Here is a 23,254-nt window from a genome sequence, read left to right as displayed (position 1 = left end):
CTTATTTCTCCAGAAACCAGAGAGAGGAGGGAGAGAAAGGAGAGAAGGAGAGGAGGGACAGAGGAAGAGGAGGGTTAAAGGAAGGAGGCAAAGAGAGAGAAAGAAAATGAAAGAAAAGAAAACAAAGGAAATAAATGAATAAATAAATAAGTACAGAGAAAGAAAGAGAGTTGAGGAAAATAGAAGAAAAGAGAAAAAGAAAGAAAGGAAGAAAAAGAGAAAAACAAAGAAAAGAAAGAAGCTGGTATGGAGCTCTCCCAATATGCCTGTGCAATGTATGCAATGTGTGCAATGCTTGGAATGAAATTTCCCTCCTTGCTGGTTTTGTCAGAGGCAAGAACTTCTGTCTGCATTTTTCCAGCCCTGCTGCAATATTAATTTTTGGGCAGTCTGGGCCTGCCACTGATCATCCTGTCATTTGCAGTGGGCCCCAGTGACCAAGCATGCTGGCTGCATTTCACATTTTATGGGTTGGCAACGATTTTGTCCCTTCCCTATTCTCTCATGTCACCCTGGGGCAGCTGGACTGTAAATGCTAGCTATTTTGTTCCTAATGCAACTGACGTATGTGTGCACGCAGGCAAAGTGTGTGTGTATTTAGTGAGGTGGTGCCAGCAGCTGAGTAGAGGAAGGAAGGAGGAAGGTCTTGTGGTTACGGCACTCCAGCACTCCCAAGAGCTCTGCTTTGTGGCTGCTTGACCTTATATGCTGCTCTGCCTCCCTGGCTCCTATTCATCAGAGCTCTTACACATGCCTTTTGACTGCAGTCTGTTCTGGCTTATACCTCTGCTCTGCAGAAATGCTTCAGCCTGCTGCTTGCTGGGTTTAGCTCGATGACAGTTACAGTTATTGAAGCCAGAGCATCTGCTGGGGAGCTGCCTTGCTGCTCTGGGGCTGTGGTGGGAGCCCCAGAGAGAGCACAGGAGGAAGGAAGGATAACACGGGCAGTTGTGAGGATGGGGGTGTATGCCCTGAGGTGCTGTCGAGATGGCTGCATACACCCTGGAGGAGTGCAAGAACAGAGACTCAGGAAAAGTGGTGGTGGTGGGGAAGGGAGATTGCATTCATGCACTTGTTAAAGTGCTTGGGGAATGTTAGGTACAGAAGCTGCAGCATTATCTGAATACAACCACATAAAGACATTATGCCTTAAAAGAACATGAACATGAATGATTTGTCATTAATTAACATTACAGACCAATTAGCCAACTTCAGTTCAACGTTAGCAATCTTTGTTTTAAGAATGAATGACTGTACGTATCTGGGAATTCCCTCTTTTCTCCAGAGCTGTACCAGCATTCTTTCAGAGCTTAGCATGGCCTCCTTCAGCTGCTCCATGTACTTTTCCATGAACTTGAAAGTCTTGCTTGGTGATAGCCCAGTCTGGTTGAGCAAGGTAGCTCTCCAGAGCCTCAGGCCTTGCAGCAGTAAAGGTTTGAAGTTTGTTGGGTGGTGCTTTCTATGATGGGTTGCATTAGCCGCTTCTATAGCATGCCGCACCCTGTCTAGTGCAGTGAGGATGGTGAAAGTTGAGCCTTGAGCAGCAGCTTCCAACACTGTAGCACTAGCTGTGTTACTCAGGGCACAAACGATATCACATTAGTGCATGCACATCAGGAGCTGCAGCTTGGGCTCTCAGTAGGCAGTGCATGAGAACCTGACCCATTGCTGGGGGTCAGCATATTGACGCTTCAGCTGCCAGTTATTTTCTATATCTGCTATTTTTCAGTGCAGTGGTAGCCCTCTATGAGTAATGCCAATTCTCACCAGGCTTTGCTGGGATTTCCAGATAGGCGCTAATGCTTTTCTCAGAGGGTGCTGTTCTCCAGGGTGGGTGGGGGAAGATCTGTTATTGCGGAGTTTTTCTTAGTCACTTTTGGAAGGCAGGATTGAAACTGGGTGAAGGTTCATGTGTGCACCAGGGCTGCGTGGCTGGAGCGCCTCTCTTGTGGTGTCAGTGCTGGTGAGTCATCTCCATGGGCAGTGCAATGCCTGCCATCAATTTATCTGGCAGGATCACAGATGCTCCTGGATTTACCAATGGATGGAACCAAATCCTGCCCCAGGTGGACATGAGAGGAGTTCTTATCCACTCTGCTGGTCCCCTGAAGAGAAGGACCAGTTGCGGGGAGAACTGGAGATGTTAAGGAGCTTCTGCTGGACACAGCTTGAGCCCTGTGACTGCAGAGCATGACAAGGAGCACATCTACCCTGTGGGGTGGGCATGGGCAGCTTGTGCCTTCTTTTTCCATGTGCTAAGAGTGAGGGCAGCGGGGCCCAAAAAACTATGGTTTGATCTGGGTTGCATTTGCTCCTGGAAAGACGCTCAGACCTGAGAGTCTGGTCTGGGTGTTAAACCAGCCTGTACTGTGTGTAATGACACATCTCCAAACACTTTGTATTTGGCTGTGGTGAACTGACCAGAAAACTGAAGAGATGCTTTAAGAGAAGGACTGCATGGGGAAGGAATAGTGGAAGATGAGGGTTTACCCTAACAGGGCAAGGGCAAAGGCAGGGACATAGCATGGAGCATGGAGTACCAATGGAGCAGCTGTGGGCATGCACAAACGTGGGGAGTTCTCCATGTCTAATTTTGACAATGTAGGAAGTTCCCTCTTCTCACTTCTCCACTGACTACTCCTGAGCCTTCCCATTTCTGCGGTGAAATCAGAACTGGTGAAAGGATGGTGGTCAGCACAGTCCCCACAATGGGATCACAGCAGGAGATGGAGAAGGGACAAAGCTACCCACAGCCTCCAGAGGAAAACACAGACTTTGAGATTTAATAGTAAAAAGGTGAAGGTCATGGGCTGATAAAAAGAGTTGCATAAGAGGGAAGGTTGTCATGTTATTTGATAGTGCATAAGGAAAATGACCACAGCATCTGTTTTGTGTAGAGGGAAGCACAGGGGCTGTGGACACCAGAGTGGCCAGAGAGGCCCACGGTGGAGATTGGGACTGGAGGAGGGTCTGAATGACAGGGTTAGCAGCAGAACAGAGAAATGGAGAGGTCTTTGCATTTGTTTGTTAAGGTTAGAACACTGGCCAGACCCCTCAGGGAAGACATTAGAGAGAGGTCTGGAAAGGAAGGGTGAGGCAGGTTAATGAGTCATCACTGCCGTGGTGATAGATGATAGCAAAGCTTTCCTAAATCCCACACAGACAGCCTTTGCCATGACATTGGCATCTCCTCTCCCAGCCGGGGCTGCCCCACTGCTATAGGGAGCTGGTGCTCCAGGGGACTTTCACCACTGGAGGGTGGCTGTGTGCTTGGGTCTGAGTGGAGGGACGAAAATGCTGAGTATCTTGTCTTTTCATTGCAAAGTGCCCTACACTTGCTTCTATGGTGTGAGGATACACAGTGCAATAAGTAGAGGATGGGGTAGGGGCTGTGCCCAGCCAGGGAGCCCCAACCTCTCCCAGCCTCCGCCCTGACCTCTATATACCGTTGTACAGGTGTTTTCTCTCCTTTTTTTTGGGTATGATTCTATCAAGCAATTCATTAGAATGATAAGGGTATTGTAGTCTCCAGTGTATCTTCCAGAGAGAGATTTGCTTTACACCAGCAAAGTAGTTTCATAACATCAAGGTGTCCTCCAAGCAAATCTTGGGGTCTGCGAAAAAAAAAAACAGTGAGAAGGCTGTGTGTAGGGTAAGGTAACAGGCTGCGTTCAGAGTTGCTGAAAGCAGTTCACAGGCAGCAGAAACTCTGTAAAGTTTTCTGCACATTTTATGGCTGTCCATGAATTAGTGCAATAGTATATTTACTTTTTTTTTCTAAAGCCGATGAGGACAAACGTGTTTCATCTCTGGTGCATAGATTACTTTGCCAGCTGTCATGTGCTCCAAGGCACCAGGGTGACTTGAGCAGGCACAGCCCTGTTAGCTGGTACATTAATCATAAATCAGCCTCAAGAAAGAGAGTGTGACTGGTAAGGAATGGTCACAGTTTTGTCACATTCTCATCTCACAAATTCACCACCCCTAGTACAGTCTGAGGAGGTCATGAATAAAGTGGGCAGCCTCCTCTGCTTTGTGCTCCAAAATTTCGGTACATTAAGACCACTTTAAAGCAAAATGCCAGTTCGAGTCATACCTTTAACAGCCCTGAGGTATACCTAGAAACAGTAGTGATTTAATAATAAATAAAGGTCCCTCTGATCTAGTTCTAAAAAGTACTGCAATTTTCTCCTGAATATTTGGGTGAAATACAGTTTTCAGCACCAGTTTCTTACCTTTTTCAAAGTCAGTAGGTCTTCATCTTCTTTGTTTCTGTATAATCAAGCTGTAAAAATAAGCAATTGCTGCATGCCTAAGTATGCTTGACTGTAGCTAGTATTTTACAAAGTCACTACAGACTAAGAGTAACACAAGTAAACTTCTACTGTTATGCAAACGAGGGCTTGATGAAACATTTAAGAGTGAACTGAATGTTCAAATTGAATGTTAAGAAGTGCTAAGAAGTGTTGGTCACAGAACTGATTTTAAGACACAGTTTCTCGTGTAATTACTTTAATAAGAGTAAACTGTGGGTTCCAGCTGAAGTCTAAGCTTTTATCCACACCAGACAACACTAGAGAATTGTCTTCAGTATTAAAGGGCACTCATTTCAGTGATGTGAAATATTCCAGATGTGCTGAAGGTCATTTCAAGCTCCTTTGTTCAAGATACAGGCTTACCTTAAAATGTATCTGTGTGGGAAGCTTAAGTATAACTCAGAACAAAGCCAATAAAAATTCCTAGGAGGTCAGCTGAGTGATAATTGGTAAAGGTTGTTTAATATTTCTTTAGAGGGACACTTTTTCTCCCCTGTAGTGGTAGAGTAGCAGGCTACCAATGTAGAATAAATTCTTCTGTGGAAACTCCAGTCATTACCCATAAAAAAATAGAAAAGTGCTGTTTGGTAGTGCTGTGATTGAATTTGCAATAAATAAATAATAATTAAAAAAACCCATATATTTGAAGGGATCCCAAAAGCTACCAGGTGTAACTTTGAAGAGTTTTGAAATTTTGCATTTTAGAAAAAATCGAAAAATACCAATAACAGGACTCCCATCACCCTTCTTTGAACACCTGATAATGGTCTGAGGTAAGAGTTCACTTGCATGATTCAGAGAAGCGGATACCTCTTGAGCTGTTGTTACAAGTTATTTACAGACCTGACCATAATTTCAGTACTGATTTGCACCCTCTTCTCTTCTTCTCTTAAAGCTGTTTATATAGTCCAGAGATTGGGGAAGTATCTTTAAGTGAAAGCTTAAATAGCTTCCAAAGGAGAATATGTTGTCTACTAGAAAATCATTACCACTGTTTTGCCAGTGAATTAGCTTACTGCAGGCCTTAGGAATGTGCAGATACATGGAAGCAAATTCATGTGTGCCTTTGTTTTGACCAACAAATGCATCATGATCAGCCTCTCTTCTGCAAAAACATTCCAAAATCCATAACAGAGGAGTAAATGGTAGAGGTATTAACTCTCTTTTTCTTTCTTTCTATTTATTTTTTTTTTTAACTCTTGCTCTGCATGTATCTGTGTTGCAAGTGTGATATCATCACTAAAACTCTTTCAAAAATTCCTGATCTAGGTCAGGCTCAATGTAGCATGCTTCACTAAAGCTTTTTATTCTCTCATCGCCTGACATATTTTTCTGTGCAACTCCTTTTCACTTTGTTTTATAGGCTTTGTACAGTGGCACCTGCACTACCTACCATCTGAGGTGGGCCATGTCACACTCTATTCAAATGCCTCAGGAGTATAATATGAAGGTAGTTTTGGGGGTTGCCTTGGAAGATGTTCTGTGACTCTTTTCCAGACTTATTCACAAGTATGTCACAGAAACCCCAAAAGATTACCCAACTGATTTCAAGTAAATACACAATTTTGGTTCTAATACAGTTGTAGATTATAATGGTTGATTATCAGTGCAAAGGGTTAATTTATAAAGAAAACCTGCCTGTCTTTCTGCTTACACTCCGCCTTTGAATTCACATTCTGGCTGCAACACTGACAGGTAAATGCCCAGAGACCTGCTGAAACGTGATTTGCTCCCTAAAGGTACAAATGAAGATCTAATTAATTTTGCAATCAGGAGTTAAACTGCTGTTTATCTTGATCCCACCTCTAGACACAGATGGGGGATAGTTCCCCTCTCCAGTGATGTGAAGTTGGGTCAGAGGTGTGTTTTGCTGGCAGAGCTCCAGATGAACCTCTCTGCCAGTTATCAGGGTCTCCTTCTGGACTAATGCAGGAGCAGCATTTTAATCGTACTTTCCTGGTCTTCTCAATACCCAGATGAAATTCTGACATACTCTGTCATTCATGTATGTGATTCTCTCACATGTAGTTATATAAATACCATTATTCCGTGCTTCACATTTCACACAAGTGTAGAGAAGCATGGGGACAAAATGTGTCATCCACTGAGCACCACCATAAAATCTCAGTTTTCTTTAATTTCTTTAATGTCTTCAAACTTAATTTTATCTTTGAACAGGTGTCTGCTCTTTTCTGTTGGTTCCTCTGTTTTGCTCCAGAGTGAGGACAGCCATCAGAAGCACTGCTGTGGTCCAGCAGGTTCCCTGGGAGTTTCCACTTCCTTTGCATAGAGATGAAAGTGCACAGGTTGGTCTTTCTTATTTGTTTTTTGCAGCCCATTTCTACTTGCATCTTAGGAAATAAGGAAGCAGTGCTGAATAATCACAGGAAATCACCAGAAAAATGCCCAACACCTTTGTGATTTTTCTTCATCTAAGAGAATTTAAATTGCATGCAATAAATTCCTGTATAGCTTAATTTTTATGCGTATTAAGCGCTAAATCTATAGGCTGTTCTTTAGGTCCTGGGTCCCCAGAACGCCAGAAGCATGCTTTTGTGCAAAGTGGCTGTGTGCCCCTGATGTAGCTGGAGGTTACAAGGATCCCTAAGGAGATGTTCTGGTGGTAGGACCATCATCCTTGTGATGCTCAGGTGCTGGAATGCTTTCATCTTCAGTTTCTGGGAAAGTAGTGGAGAAGCTGATGTGAAAAGTAGCAGTGTGCTGCCAACAGCTGAGGTCTCTGCAAAAGAGAAGTTAAGAACTTTCAATGGAGTATCTCCCCACAGACAGGTAATTTTTTGTTGCTTGTTTGTTGCAAAACAGTCCTTGACTGCTTGCAAAACCAGCTTGTGGTGTATAGGGGTGGAAGTGTTTGACTTCGGATAAGATCTGCAGGGCCTGGAATGTGGTGTCTTGCTTAGTATATTAATTGTTTCATGTCCTAAAGTAAAAAAGGACTTATGATTGCTTGTGGCTGTTGAGGGTTCCTGTTAATTTATGCCTACCAGCCACAGTGTGAGAGAACCTGCAGTTGTTAAAAGTACAGTAGTTTTGAAGGCCAAAAGTGTGGCAGCTCTAACTCAGATTTCACTAGAAAGAACTATTACAAACCCTTTTGTGAAGCACAAAGGTTTCCAATCGTTACATGAATGAAGGATGGGAACAATTTAAAAATAATGTGTCCTGTAAGGGTAGGGGAAAATAAAATCAGCTTTTAACTTGATGTGCTCATTAGATACGATAAGTAACACTAATAAGAAAATAAGAAGTGCATCATATAGTACGTCATATAATTCCTGCCAACAACCATATTGGTCATTACCTCTCCTCGAGCGGTCTGTCTGGGAATAGTTTACCTGCTGGTGAGTGAATGTAAGCACTGTCCTGCAGAAGCAGGTTCTCTCAGCTCCTCCGGCAGTGCATGCGTGGGGTTGTGCTGTGTTTGAGGTTTGGTGCAAGAAAGAGAGCAGAAGAAGTGGCAGCAGTGAAACAACACTGTACCTCACCTCATCTCAGCATTAAAACCTGTGGTGAACAGGACTGATAACCTCTTCGTGTCCTTTGCTGTTGAAGAGGTTGTCAAGGTTAGACTGGAGGCTGTTCTGCAGTAGGGGATGAACACGTTTGAACCCACCACAAGGACAGGCGGCATCAGAGAGGGCTGCAGCCTGTCCCTTTGTGGAGGCCTCAGTGTGATCAGCGTGAGGGTGCTCTTCCCCCAGGATTTGCCTGCTGGAAAGGACTTCCAGCAGTTGCTGCTACAGCAATAGCATTTAGCAGATTCTGGCAGCCTCTTGCTGTAGGAGGCCTGGGTGAGACATTTCAACAACTAGAGTCTCCAGCACAGACACAGGACTGCATGATTTCTGTTTCTGCCTTTCCCAAGATCCCTCTTGCCTGACCCTGCAGACGGCTTTTTCCCCTTGTCTTCCTTGATTCAGCCTTGCTGCTCAGACTTTTCTCAGCTCTTCACCAGACAGTCAAACTTTCAACTTCTTTTGCAACCAGCCTTTGAGACCTGCCTCTAAAAATACCTCTGGCATCTCAGGGTTTCTTGTAGCACAAACAGAGGCAGAAGCAAACCCCCAGCTGCAGTGAATCAGCATAGTTCCCTTGGTTCAAGTGGTCTTGAACCTGAAGAGGTTGCTTGGCATTTTCTCCACAAAAAAGTTACTCTTTCTGTAATTCTTGTTCATGCCAAGTAATGGAAAGTGCCACCAACAAAGAGGCTGATGATAAAAGTGGTGCTGGGGCTGAATTGTACTGTGAAGGAGTGCGGCACATCACCTGTATCTGAAGTAGCATCTCTCTTTTCTAAGGAAACAGGACTTAAGTTTCCCCACCTGTAAACTTTGCCCTTGCGTAAGTGCTGCTTTCCCACACAAAAGGAAATGCATGAAATGAAGAAACCTCTGGTCTGATGCTTGGGTAAGAGAAGGAAGTGGTGTTACTAGAAACCTCATGAGAAATACAAGCAGAGGAGTAGAAAGCTTGAGACAGGCATATTTGGCAATACAGTTGTTTTACCTTTTCACCAGGTGGAATGGCATCTTGATGGGGTGCTTCTCAAACCCTGCTTATCTCTGTAGTATCTGTGTGCTTCTCTTTGCCCTTTCTGTGGGCTTCTCTTTGCCCTTTCTATGGGCTCAGGAGAGTCCCTCTGTGACGAGGAGAGTTGTGCTATGTTTATTAGCGTTGACTGAATGTGAAAGGAAATAAGTACATCAAATCTTTCCAGGGTTACTTGTATGGGCAGGGAGCTGTTGTAAACTCAGTAGTACTACTGCAGTGAAGTGTGCTGTACTTTGCAGCTGTTTCCATGCTGGGCACAATTCTTGCAGATCAGGTAGAAAGCTGTGAGTTATGTTAAACACTGACTTTGTGAAGTGCATTTGGCTAGGGGAGTTTTTTTCCCCAAGCTGAAAATAGCTGTGGCTATATTAGGGCTGTGTAAACTTTCTCAGATTTCTCTGGTCTGTAAAAATAAATTCGTTTGTTCACAGCTATTAGGAAGGCACTCTTTGCCATGGATTTAGTGGTTTGCTTCAACAAAACATCAGGGCAGGACACAGGTATCCAAAGTAGTGCTTTACTGACCATAAATGTTGTGGAGGGGGAGACAAGAGTAAAGATGCAAGATTTCCAAGAGTGACCTTCCTGCATAGACCTACCATCCCAGAAAGCAGGGCTGAATGGGTTTGTAGTTTCAGGCTGACAGCCTTGCAGTATGAGCTTTGCTTTGCTAACAGGCAGTTTTAAAACCTGCAGCATGGGACATTGCACAGTCTCTGAAGATAACTCAGTGGGAGCAGATCTTGTGCTATTTCCCCCCCCACCTTACTAACACTGCTATTCACCCAGACTTGCTCTGTAAAAATCAGTGACTTGCAACAGCCGCATCCAAAGCTGAAAGAGCATTTGAGTTCAAATACACAAGCAAAACCTTCAAAAATGTTATTTTTTTGACACAGAGACTAAAAATCCAGTTGAGACATAGTATTCTATATAAAATTTCTGCGGAGTCTGAAGGATTTAGTAGAGATTAATAGTTTCTGTTTGTATGATGTGTGACTTTGAGCTCAACTAAACTGTTTTCAAACAACCCCCAAAATCTGAGACAAACATAATGTTAAGCAAAGAACTTTTCTATTCCATTTTTTGCTTGTATTTTTTCCTATTCCAGACACAAACACTGGAACAGAGGTTACAGAATCACCAGTCATAATCTAATCACAGTGAAATAGCTGGTCAAAGGTGCTAATCGAACAGCACTTTCAATTGAACATCCAAATAAAAATGTTCTAGATCCAGAGATCATGTCTAAAGGATCATTTTTTTATGTGCAAATAAGCAAACCAAGACTAAACTCTACAGCAAGATTCAGAGATTTTAGGAATAACTTTAGTAAACCATGTAATTTTTAAAATTTTCTTAATTGCACACATAGTTATCATGCTTGACTTTACATAATTAATAGGTGTCTGCATTTCTTTTTCTCAATTATATTTCTTCTTAATATAACTTGCTGCACGTGTAAATCAACAAGGCAACATTTGTTCTTCTTCAGATTACCCCCTATGTGTTTTCTTCTGGTCTTCTGGTTTGAGAAACTCAAATCTGGCAAAAATTTAAGCAACTCTCTGGTTCTGGTAGAAGCAGTTTTTGCAAAGTCACTTGTCATGTGTGAATGTGTGAATTATGTGGCAGAATGTAGCTCAAGTCATATTTTGGTTGGGTCTCTCACTTGGGTGTGCTGGTTACTGTAATGACGTTTTCGAAATATAACTGTGCAAGCCCTACCTAATAAGAAGAGAATCTTCCTTCAGGCCACGCAGTGCATTTGGCATTCATTAATACGCGCTTGCAGATTAAATGTTTAAATGCTTGATTGTAGCCCCGTCTGTATTTAGAGTAGGGTTTGCGGATGCATAATTTACACGTATGTGAGTTGTGGATATCCGCATTAAAAAAAAACCCAACAAGTATCTAGATAGTGCTTTTCTAGCCAGCTAAATACTGATTTTACATTGGACTGAGAGCATTTTCTAATGATTTTTTCATGCTATATCTTAACTCACTTTCTCCTTCCCCTATCATGGTGACATTTGGTAGACACAAACCACCCAGACCCTGGCAAGAGGCTTCAGGGATCTGTAGGGGAACATGCTGAGATCACAGAATCACAGAATCCCAAGGGTTGGAAGGGACCTAAAAAGATCATCTAGTCCAACCCCCCTGCAAGAGCAGGGTAACCTACAGTACATCACACAGGAACTTGTCCAGGCGGGCCTTGAATATCTCCAGTGTAGGAGACTCCACAACCCCCCTGGGCAACCTGTTCCAGTGCTCTGTCACTCTTACAGTAAAGAAGTTCTTCCTGATGTTAACGTGGAACTTCCTATGCTCCAGTTTACACCCATTGCCCCTTGTCCTATCACTGGATATCACTGAAAAAAGCCTAGCTCCATCATCCTGACACCTACCCTTCACATATTTGTAAACATTGATGAGGTCACCCCTCAGTCTCCTCTTTTGCAAGCTAAAGAGACCCAGCTCCCTCAGCCTCTCCTCATAAGGGAGATGTTCCACTCCCTTAATCATCTTTGTGGCTCTGCGCTGGACTCCTTCAAGCAATTCCCTGTCCTTCTTGAACAGAGGGGCCCAGAACTGGACGCAATATTCCAGATGCGGCCTCACCAAGGCTGAGTAGAGGGGGAGGAGAACCTCTCTTGACCTACTAACCACTCCCTTTCTAATGCACCCTAAGATGCCATTTGCCTTCTTGGCCGCAAGAGCACATTGCTGGCTCATGGTCATCCTCCTATCCACCAGGACCCCCAGGTCCCTTTCCCCTTCGCTACTTTCCAGCAGGTCAACCCCGAACCTGTACTGGTACATGGGGTTGTTCTTCCCCAGATGCAAGACTCTACACTTGCCCTTGTTAAATTTCATCAAGTTTCTCCCCGCCCAACTCTCCAGCCTGTCCAGGTCTCGCTGAATGGCAGCACAGTCCTCTGGTGTGTCAGCCACTCCTCCCAGTTTTGTGTCATCAGCAAACTTGCTGAGGGTGCACTCAGTTCCCTCATCCAGGTCATTGATGAAAATATTAAACAGCACCGGTCCCAGCACCGACCCCTGGGGAACTCCACTAGTCACAGACCTCCAGCTAGATTCTGCGCCATTGACCACAACTCTCTGCCTTCTTCCTTTCAACCAGTTCTCGATCCACCTCACTACTTGATCATCAAGCCCACACTTCCTTAGCTTATCTATGAGGATGCTGTGGGAGACAGTATCAAATGCCTTACTGAAATCAAGAAAAACTACATCTACCGCTCTACCATCATCCCTCCACCTAGTCACTTCCTCATAGAAGGCTATAAGGTTGGTCATACATGACTTCCCCCTCATAAAACCATGTTGGCTGTTCTTAATGACCCCCTCATCCTTGATATGCCTAGTGATGGAGTCAAGAATAAGTTGTTCCATCATCTTTCCAGGGATGGAGGTAAGGCTGACCGGTCTATAATTACCCGGGTCCTCCTTCTTGCCCTTCTTATAGATTGGTGTGACCTTTGCCATCCGCCAATCCTCAGGCACCTCACCCGTTTCCCACGACTTACCAAAGATGATAGAAAGTGGCCTAGCAATGACCTCCGCCAGCTCCCTCAGCACCCGTGGGTGCATTCCATCCGGACCCATCGATTTACAGATGTCCAGTTTGCATAGCTGATCCCTAACCCAATCCTCATCTACCAAAGCAAACTCCTCCTTTGTCCTGACTCCTTCTGGGGCTATAGAAATCCGGGGCCCTCGGGGAGAGTCTGCAGGAGTAAAGACAGAGGCAAAGAAGGCATTCAGCACCTCTGCCTTCTTTATATCCTCTGTCTCCAGGGTACCCACTTCGTTCAGCAGTGGGCCTATATTGCCTCTTGTTTTAGTTTTATTTGCTATGTATTTGAAGAAGCCCTTTCTATTGTCTTTAACCCGACTAGCAAGATTGAGTTCCAAGGAGGCCTTAGCTGTCCTAATTGCCTCCCTACATCCTCTAACAACTGTCCTATATTCCTCCCAAGCAGCCAGCCCCTCCTTCCATAATCCATAGATTCTCCTTTTCCACTTGAGTTTGCCCAGCAGCTCCTTGTTTAACCACGCCGGTCTCCTAGATCCCTTACTTGACTTCCTACTCATTGGGACGCTCCGATCCTGAGCTTGGAAGAAGCGGTCCTTGAATGCTAACCAACTATCTTGAGCCCCTTTACCGCCTAGTACACTTTCCCATGAGACTTCCCTTAGCAGTTGACTGAAGAGGCCAAAGTTGGCCCTTCGGAAATCCAGAACTGTGGCTTTGCTAGGTATTCTATTCCTCCCACACAGGATCCTAAACTCCACCATCTCATGGTCACTGCAGCCAAGGCTGCCATTGACCGACATCTTTCTTCCTGTATGGGTGGGTGCTGTGGGCTCTTTCCCGTAATAGTGGGAAGACCAGGAGGCAGGTGGTGTGGCCAGAAGTGTGGCTGGAGCACACACCACTCCCTCCCATGGGTGCTCCTGCTAGGGGTGCTGTACCAGCCTGCTGTCCCCTTGCAGTGAGCAGCTTGCCAGCCCATCCTGTGTGCTCTGCCCTTGCAAAGCAGTGCACAGCTCATACCAAAGCTTCAGGCACCTCTTCTACGCTTTTATGCTTCTGATGAGCTGGGGAAAGCCACAGCAGAGATGTGGTACAAAGGTCTTGGGACTGAAAATCAAGACCTGCTGTTGTGACACAATTTGAAGGTTGCTGTTTTCTATGACATTTTCTTTCCTAGGAAGTTTTCTAGGGGTTTATCTCAATTTTAATTGATTTCCCTTAACTGCCTTGAAATTTTGTAAACCACAATTAGTAAGTGCTTTCATCCTGGCAGGCAGTAGTATTGTAGCAGAAGAAACTGTGGTGGTTAGATGAGGTGACTTACCCTGGGTTAAAATGTCAGATCTGTCTCTATGTGTATTTTACCTCTGCAACCCACCTCTCTCAGTGAGGGTGGCCAAGCAGAGATGGCATTTCTGTGTTAGGGAGTGCATTACTTTTCTAGCAGTGGGGCTGGGATCTGGGCTTGAGTATGTCCTAGCAGTGCATTGTGTTTCAGGCCCATTTTTCCAGGGGCTGAGTTTCCTTGCTAACATGACCACCTCTGCTCTGAATGACATTTCTTTTAAATCAAAAGAGGGAAGACTGAGGTTCTTCTTACGACATGAAGAATTAAGTTTAAAATCTTTGCAGAAAATGCCTTGTACCGCAAACTCTAATGATACTTAATTTTGCAGGTGTATCAAGAGATTAGAGCAAAGGTTTTCCATGAATAAATGCCTACTTAAGTGTGACGTTTCACTTGAAACCTAGGAAGTCCTCTTCAACTAGCCTACCTTTTGTCCTCTGATCTGGAAAAATGTCATTTCTCAGTGCGTGAAATTAACTGAAGTGAGGTAAACGTATTTATTGAAGGCATCTCAACTGAAATGTGCAGAGTTGCTGCAAGTGTGACTTGTTGTATTTTGTTGTGGTCTATATTGGTAAGACTGTTGTGTTTGGATAGCTGTATTTGCAGGTTTCCTTTACTGAGTATATATTTAAAGGTACGTTACTTGCATGGCTTAAATGGGGAAAAAAACCCTATAGGGGCCAAACACTTTCTGGCAGCATGCAGCTGTAACAAACCAGGTATGTTCCTATTATAAAGTCATCATCACAAATCACTCCCTTTGCTGACACAATAGCACTGGTGAAAGTTCTGATGCACAGTGTAGACCTGGCCTTTGTTTCTTTCACCTGCTATCTGTGTGAAGCAGTAGTTCAGTTCATATCACAGTGAAGCCAGTCAGACCTTAGCTCCAGCAGCTGTCAAATTTCTACTAGTTTTACTGCCCCCAGCTCTCAGATAAAGGCAATTAATTATTCTTAAGTGGTTAAATGACAACTGCAGTCATATGTCCCAGCTGCTGTATGAAGTTTTATGTTTCAGAAAGATAATTTAATTCACTTTTTTTTACAGCGTATATAAACCTGGGCTGGGAAGTACTGTGTGCTGTTTATTTGTCACAGTACTGGTGATGCAATGATCTTGGGAAATCCTTACTGGAGAGATCATGTCATGGAAGACACAAAACATTTAGCGGGGAACACATCCTCTCTGTGCCTGGGAAGATCATGGAACAGATCTGCCTAGAAGTTCTGCTAAGGCACATGGAAGACAGGGAGGTGGTTTGAGACAGCAAGCACAGCTTCACCAACGGCAAGTGCTGCTTGACAAACCTAGTGGCCTTCTATGGTGGAGTGACTCCATCAGTGAACAAGGGAAGAGCTGCGAATGCTGTCTATCTTGATTTCTGTAAAGCCTCTGACATGATCCTCCACAACATCCTTCTGTCTAGAATGTGGAGATATGGATTTGATGTGTGGACTGTTTGGTGGATGAGGAATTGGTTGGATTATTGCATCCAGAGGATAGTGGTCAAAAGCTTAATGTCCAGGTGGAGATCGGTGACAAATGCTCTCCCTCAGGGTAATGAACCTTACTGTAGGAAATGGGTGGCCATGGTGGTGCCAGACAATTTATGTTCATGTCCTTTTTTGAAATACCAATTTCAAGTAGCTTCCTGCTTCCTCTTTTGTTTTCTGACCCATGACATGGAGTTAAGTATACTTATTTTTTCTCTTACCAGAGGTTTGTCATAAGTCTGACTCTCTACAAAACAGAGTGAAATAGGATCTCTTCCTGCAGACCATTTCTGTCCTGACCTGGGAATTCTATTGCTTTGGAGCATAGTTGCGAGCTGGCTTTGGCTCTAAGCGACATTCTCCACCTTTGCCTGCAGAGAGCTGAGGGAGACCGTGTTTCTTGCTGGGGCATTTCAAGCAGGGCAGGGGAGCACTCCTCTCTCCCCCGCAAATGGGGCCCTCTGAAGAAGGTAGAGGGTTGCTGTCTTCCTAGTACTGTTTGTTGCTATGAGATCTTGACATGTGGGAAAGGAAGGAGAAGTTTCAGAAATTATAATAATTCAAAAATCCCTCAAATCCCCTACCCCAAATTTTCTCTTTTAATATTAGAAGTCTCATGGTTTTAGTCTATTTCCTGCTTTTTGGGAAATGACTGGTGTTTTGGTGCCTATGGCTCTTGGACTTGTTATTGTACTGTTTCCAGTGTTTTTTGTGGTATGTAGTAATATATAAGGAAGAAATTCTTTACTGTGAGGGTGGTAAGGTACTGGAACAGGTTTCCCAAATACATGGTAAATCTTCTGTTCCTGGCACTGTTCAAGGCCAGGCTGGACAGAGCCTTAGGTGACGTCATCTAGTATGAGACATCTCTGCCGATAGCAAGAGGGTTAGAACTAGATGATCTTGAGGTCCTTTCAAACCCAAACCATTCTATGGTTCTATGATTCTATAATAATAACATTTTCAATTTTAGTTTTCTTCTTCTTATTGCACTAATTCATCAAGCTATTTTTATTTGGTGTATGTTATATTTCAGGTCTTTTCCAGAAATACCTGCCTACTCTTCAGTACATAGGGTAGGTTATGTGCTGGTGACACTGATGAAAAGACTAATTTTTTGCTACTTCCTATCCAAGCAGAGCAGAAGGAGGCGTGTGGTCATAGTGACCTCCTTGTTCCTGTACTAGGGGAAGAATAATTATTTTTAGCTTCCGAGGGAAGCAGTTTAAAATAAAGTATGTGGAATTGAGATAATCAATGAATCAGCCTTGAAGACAGTGATTCAGCTGTGATGCCCTGTGCCTTGCAGAGTGTAGCCCAGTGCTCCAGCTAGTCCTTTCCTTAGCTGCCAAACTGTGCTAACATGGGCATGAGGGCAGTGCATAGCTATGCATGCTGGCTGTGTCTATATTTGTAAGTTATACAGTGTAAGGAATGTTCCCAGGTGCTGGAACCTGACTATCTATACTCTTAAATTGTTAAAACAGTCCCACTAGCGGTGTTGGCTCCTGCCAGCTAGTGATCTCCTAGACAATTGCCAGGCAATTATTTGGAAGTTAGCATGGGCCCACATCCAGCAGGCAGTTTGCATCCAGCTTTCATCCTCTTCTGGAAAGAAGTGAGGTTTAGTAGTATGGATCCAGGTGACTCTGTGCCAAAGAACAGCCATTCACATGCTTGATTTAGTCGAGTAAGTGCAGCTACTGTCTTTTGTCCTTTCCTAATGGCCGGGAAAGCTAGATAAGCTGGCAGAGTCAAGAGGTCTGATACCTCCTCTCATAGCATATTCCTTAGCAGGAATGCGTGCACCACAGCTCTCTAGTTAGTCAGTGAGATTAAGAAAAAGCATCTTAACTTCCTTACAGAATGAAAAATAAACTTTATGCATAAACTGCAGGGAGGAGTAGGGGAGTGTTTGTTAGCTTTTTAGTCACCACAGCCATTGCCATGGGGCTGGTGGGGTGCAGCAGACCTTTGGCAGATGCAGGAGATTCCCTGCAGAGGGGCAGCCCCATGGGCCCTATGTGCAGCACAATGGTGCAATGAGGACCTTGCCACAGGGCTCACTATGCCAGCCCCTTAGAGCATGGTAGGAGCTCATTATGCATGGATAAATACAGGGAAGTGCTGAAGAATTAAGCAGCACACTCCTTTGGTTTGGATGGTTTTTGTTTGTGTCCTGTCCGTTATGGAGTGTATAGATGGTGCAATAATAAAAGAAGTGACATAAAGAGTTAGGCAGCAATGAATGGCATACCTTGTGGTTAGAATTCAGTTTACAACACTTGCATTTTCTTTTAGCGGCTATGAAAAAAGAAGCAGAAGACTGCTTTAGGTATTCTAGTACAACTTGGAAAGTAAATGGCCTCTTACTTCCTACCCAAACCAACCAACCAAAACACCTGTGAAAAATGAAGAGAGTGAGATGTGTGCTTGTGCCAGAGTAATGTTTTGGAGGTTGACTCATGTATGTCAAATTGCTTCTGGCAGTAGCATAGCTGTGTATATAAATGTCAGGAAAAAAAATATCCTGAGTTGAATTTACTTTTGTAAAGCTTGTTCACATAAGTAATAGTTTGAATTGCAAAGCTCTTCCAGTTGTCAGTTTTTTGTTCTCTCGTATATAAATCTTATTATAATTAGAGATATATATTTAACACATCATGGGTTTTTATCTCATGTAAACTTCAATATAAGTGTAAAAGCTTGTTTTTCTGTAATACTTTGTTCTAGGAATATATTCTTCATAGAAGAACACCATCTTAATTATTGGTTACTTACTGTTTGTGATAGTGTTTCAGTGTGCTTACAAATGGTGTGAAACATCGGTAAGTTTTGGAAGAACTTGATTTAAAAAGAAAACTGTTCCATTTGTTAGAACAATTTACTTAATATGCTAATAGACTTCACAGGGGGTGACTGCTTTGTCACAGTTATCTGAATTTTCAGGGCGCTTTGGTGGATAAGGGAAGAGTGACTGATGTAATCTACCTGGACTTGTGCAAAGCATTTGACACCATCCTTGACATGACATCCTTGTCTCTAAACTGGAGAGGTATGGATTTGACAGATGGACAAATTGGATGGAGGGTTGTATTCAAAGGGTTGCAGCCAATGGTTCAATGTCCAAATGGAGACGGGTAATGAGTGATGTCCCTCATGGCTCAGTGTTGGGACCGATCCTGTTCAACATCTTTGTTTTCAGCATGGACAGTGGGATTGAGTGCACCCTCAGCAAGTTTGTGGTTCGCACACACTAAGCTGTGTAGCTCGGTTGATACACTGGAGGGAAAGGACCTTGACATGCTTGTGAGGAGGCCAATGCCAACGTCATGAAGCTCAACCAAGCCAAGTGCAAGGTCCTGCACCTGGGTCGGAGCAGTCCCAGGCACAGCTGCAGGTTGGGCAGAGAAGAGATTCAGAGCAGCCCTGCGGAGAAGGACTTGGGGGTGTTGGTCGATGAGAAACTGAACATGAGCCGGCTTCAAGTGTGCGCTTGCAGCCCAGAAACCAACAGTGTGCTGGGCTGCATCAAAAGAAGCATGACCAGCAGGTCGAAGGAGGGGATTTTCCGCTTCTACTTTGCTCTGGTGATACCCCACGGAGCGCTGTGTTCAGCTATGGGCTCCCACTTAAGAAGGATGTGGACCTGTTTGAGCAGGTCCAGGTGAGGGCCACAAAGATGGTCAGGGGCTGAAGAGAGTTGGGGCTGTTCAGCTAGGAGAAGAGAAGGCTCTGGGGAGACCTTACGGCAGTCTTCCAGTCCTTAAAGGGGGTCTACAAGAAATTTGGAGAGGGACTTTTTACAACAGTGTGCAGTGCTAGGGCAAGAGGGAATGGCTTTAAACAGAGAGTAGATTTAGATTAGATGTTAGGAACAAATTTTTCACTAAGAGGGTGGCAAGGCCCTGGCAAAGGTTGCCCAGAGAAACTGTGGCTGCCCCATCCCTGGCAGTGTTCAAAGCCAGACTAGATGGGGCTTGAAATGACCTGGTCTAGTGGATCGTGTCCCTGCCCATGGCAGGGGGGATTTGAACTGAATGAGCTTTAAGGTCCTTTCCAACCCAAAGCATTCTATAATCCTATGATTACCAACTATAGAAATACTAAATCTATGAGTTGGAGAACATTACAAATAAATTCTGGTAGAAGCCAATAGCTTGTGAACAAATTCCTTCTTAGGAAGGAAGAGATGTGCGTCTTCTCCCATATGGACTGAAGCAGGGTACCTTCCAACTCACTGGCTTATTACAGTCTGTTTTTTCATAAAAGGATTTATTGGACCTAACCTACTGTTTGTTTCTCTTTTTAACCTGTCTGCTCATTCTGGGAATCCAGAAAGAGTAGAATACAACTTTGCTGGCCATAAAAATATTATAGTTACTTACAGATGCAAACAGAAAGCTCACTGACAATGTTACATTACAAATAACTGGAGAAATATGTTTTGTTTTTTCTTAGACCAAACATACTTTCATTTGTTTGTTGACAGCTACAATCTAAGTAAAAATGTTTGAAGGCTTTTGAAAAATATGATAAATACATTAGACTGCTACTCCAGAGGGTATTTACTCATAGCTTGCTAAAAGCTTCTTGGATGAAACTGTAATAAGCTATTAATGACTTTTCAGAATTCTCCTGTGACATTTTCTTGGTAATATGTTCCCATCTCTTTTTTTCTACCCATAGTGCAGCAGGTTATTCAAGGAAATTCCCTTCGCACTGTCTCCTAACCACACCTGAGGTACCTGCTTACAAAGGTACACCAGTGCTCCTTGTGTTTTGGCTGTGCACCTCCGGAGGAGGAGCACTTCAAGAGGGCAGCCACAATGCCTTTCCCTCCATTTTAAGCATCAGGGTGTTCAGACTGGTGTCTCAATGTTGGGGTGCTTCATGCAGAGGGCAGGGAAATGGTGAGACTGACTTTTTGTCTGATCTGTGTCCCGTTTAAACATGGGGACAGAGAATAGTGCTGTTAGGGCTAGTGAACTTACCCTGGAGGAGAGGAGGATGGAAGGTGGTGGAAGGCAACACTTTCTGTCAGCATGAAGATTTCAAACTGTTTGAAATCATTCCAGGAGTGGTTAAGGGAGGGAGCATTGTAAGGCCCTGAAAATCTCTGCTCCAGGTGCTGTGTTAATAAAAACCCAAACAGGATGTATGGTAAATCCAGGAAGAAGTAAAAAATGCATGAGCTTGAAGAAAAACTGAAGACAAAAAAGGTAAGTTTAAGGGATGGCGCTGCACAAGGCTCACGTAAAGGACAGATTTTATAGACTGGAAATGCTTTGAAGGAAATATTAAAAAAAAATATTAAAAAAGGGAGAAAAAGGCCTTGTTTGAATTCTAAGTCCCCCAAGCAGTAACCACATCCTCCCTCTCTCCCCAGCTGCTTTCTTCAAGTGCCCAGCCAGTGCAGCTCATATGGGTGGCGCTCACACTGGGAGTGAGAATCTGTCACTTGGCCCTGATGAGGAAGCACTTCCTCCTGACCTCTCTGTGTGAGTTCATAATTTATGGCTGCAAAGTTTGTTCAGCTGCTAGGCTGGGGTCTGTGTGCCACCTTCCAGGCCTGTTATGTCTTAAATTTGGCAGACCAAGGATAAGCCTGATGTGAATCACTGCAGGCCTCTGGGACACTGAATATTGCACTCCTCTTCCACTCACACACCATTACCTGGTTTTGGAGAGAAGATGAATTAAAACAGCCCTTAGAGATGGGTTGTGTGCTGGCACTGACTGGTAGAATAAGGGCACATGAAAAACTTCCTCACTGCCAAAATTGTTTAAAGACAACATGCTACAATCCTTTCTGCTGCCTTAGAAATCTTTTGAGTGGTGGAAAGGAGCTGGGATCACAACCAGACCCTGGGTGCAGGTGGTCTCAGGTCACAGCAAATCCTTGTAGGATGGCAGTCTGACTGTGGGAAGGAAGGACCTGACAGAGGCAGTATCCCCTCAGCAGCCCTTGTTCACCCTGGCACCACAGCATCCTCACTGGGAGCGGCAATGCAATGCTGGGGTTTGTATCTTTGGGACTGTGAAGGTTTTTATCTAAGGTATGTGAGACAGCAGTTGAAGAAATTGCACAAAATATTCCACAAGAAGAGCAGGACCCAGCACACTTGCAGTAGCAGCAGCTTCCTTTCATCGAAGCCAGGGCTTTCTCCAACTCTGGGGGTGGGCAATAGTAGAAGTCAGTGTCATTTTTCCACCTTGCAGTCTGTGAATCTTCAGCATGTGATGTTGTTTTGCAGCTGAACTGCCTAAAATTCTCCTGTCTTTTGCCCTGCTGAGAGTTGAATTAGCTCCCCCACTGCAGCTAACTTTTCGCTGGTGTTGCACAAATGTGTAGTAATGTAACCAGACAAATTGTCTCAAAGGTGACAAAATTAGATTACATTTTTGTTCATAAAACTGCATGGGAACTTCACACTGTAGAGCATCTTTGAAGTTAAAAAAAAAAATCCTTGTAGTTTCCACTTACCTTTTTCTACTTAATTTTTCTCTTTAACCCTTTGTAATTTCCCCTTCTACTTCTTTATTATTGTCTTCAATCTATCTTCTTATGTAACAATACAAGTAAGTAGAAATTATTCTGCAGATGTAGAAAACCCGACCAGACTGGAATAAAACAATCCTGGAATCATACAAATTAAGCTAAGTATTTCCAAAGATTGCCCCCTTTGCTGTCAGTTTAATTTCATCTAAGTGTTACTTTAGGAGCTGCTGTGTACATAGGTTGCCAGCATTTGTGGGGAGGGAAGGAGGGCCATTGCTCATAGCCAGTCTATTGGACAATGTGTGTTGGAAAACCACCACAATACGTCTATTTCCCTCTCATCTGGGAAAATCACTCAAAGAGCTGGCAAGTTTACAAAGATAGGGAGGGGGTTACTGCAAATATCAAAGAGGGAGCTTGCTGCTTATATGAGACAAAAGAGAACCAGCTGGGAAGCTGGAGCTTGGAGGATGCAAGTGGCAGATCTAATTGATGTGGCATTGCAAAAGGCCAAGCTCCTGCCTAAATAATGGGTCATGTCTTGGTCCATGTCAGAAGAGTTGCATTGGTGTTAGCACTAGTGGGAAATATGTATCTGATTTCTTTCATTGTGAAACTGATTCAAAACTTGCAGAAGGCTGGATTTTCAATCCAGAGAAAATGGCATTATTTTAGGGGAGAGGAGTGGAGCAGACACTGTGGAAGCTTAGCGGTGTCTACACAGGTTATCAAAGCATTGCCGACAAAATAAATCACTGTCACACCCTCTGTACCCAGTAACCTTTATCTCAGATGTGCTTTTGCTAAACAATATTGAAGGATGAAATAAAAACAAACCTCTGCATTCTGCTCTCTCTACCTATTGATTCTGCTACACGCTTGGACAGGTAAAACAGTGCTTAACAAGCTGTCTGCACTTTGTGATTTGCTGTGCTTATTCAGGGTCCAAGAATACCTGCCACAGTTTCGACTGCAAGGGTCAGTTGCGTATTTCTGGGAATACTGCTTCTGCTTTAGAATGCAGCCTTTCCAAGTGGGCCAAGCAAAGTCTTTTTTGATGGGGCAAATCATTTGCAGATGTATCTGCGGTTAGAACTTAACTGTTGCAATTCAAGGTTTCAGGTAAAGTGTATGTCAGCTAATTTTTAGGCAAATTAGTACACACTTTTGAAGATATTCCAAGTCAGAAATACTTCTGATATGAAGCTTTGATTTCATTCTTTTTCTTGTGAAATGTTTGCATACACAATGAAATACTAGTTAAAAATTCAAAATGTGATCAAGCTTCACAAATGAATACCATCCTGCAAACTTTTGCTTCTCACTGAGTCACCTTTGTTTATTCTTTTTTAATGTAGCAAGCTTCTCTTTGATATTTGTAACAAAACCCACAAAACCCCACTTATATTTAGCCTTTCTGAATAATACTCCCACATAAGAGGGGAATTTTTCTTG

The sequence above is a fragment of the Lathamus discolor genome, chromosome Z, assembly GCF_037157495.1.
Source record: "Lathamus discolor isolate bLatDis1 chromosome Z, bLatDis1.hap1, whole genome shotgun sequence".
Taxonomy (NCBI): Eukaryota; Metazoa; Chordata; class Aves; order Psittaciformes; family Psittacidae; genus Lathamus; species Lathamus discolor.
The sequence above is the reverse complement of the archived record's forward strand: the minus strand, read 5'-3'. Positions refer to the sequence as shown.